The sequence below is a fragment of the Pteropus alecto genome, unplaced genomic scaffold (assembly GCF_000325575.1).
Source record: "Pteropus alecto unplaced genomic scaffold, ASM32557v1 C17525419, whole genome shotgun sequence".
Classification (NCBI taxonomy): Eukaryota; Metazoa; Chordata; class Mammalia; order Chiroptera; family Pteropodidae; genus Pteropus; species Pteropus alecto.
Genome location: NW_006483702.1, coordinates 1 through 509, shown reverse-complemented (window position 1 = coordinate 509; position 509 = coordinate 1). Strand labels below are relative to the sequence as shown.

The 509-nt window shown below is 51.5% G+C and overlaps 1 pseudogene; it reads left to right on the top strand.

The window, feature by feature from the left end:
• Positions 1-6: 6 nt before the first annotated feature.
• On the top strand, positions 7-233 carry LOC102897156 (annotated as a pseudogene).
• Positions 234-509: the final 276 nt, after the last annotated feature.

The following is a 509-nucleotide window of genomic DNA, read 5'->3' as shown; positions in this document are numbered from 1 at the left end:
GAGGCAGGAGTGGAGGACTGCGGCGGCAGCAGTGGTGGGCCCTTCGAGGACCCCTTCGAATACGTGTTCACCTTCCGCGACCCGGCTGAGGTCTTCAAGGAGTTTTTCGGTGGTCGGGACCCATTTTCGTTCGATTTCTTCGGAGACCCGCTCGAGAACATTTCGAGGGGTCGGAGGAGCTCCCGGGGAAGCAGAAGCAGAGGGTGCACACCCCTTTTCTCCACCTTCAGTGAATTTCCAGCATTTGCGGGTGGTTTTTCTTCTTTTGATGCAGGATTTAATTCCTTTGGTTCCCTGGGGAATGGGGGCGTTTCTTCCTTCTCCATGTCTTGTGGTAGTGGTGGGACTGGTAGCTTCAAATCTGTGTCCACTTCCACCGAAATCATTAATGGCAAAAAAATCACCACCAAGAGAGTCATTGAGAATGGCCAAGAAAGAGTGGAAGTGGAAGAAGATGGAGAGGTAAAGTCCGTGATAATAAATGGCAAAGAGCAGTTGCTGCGTATTGA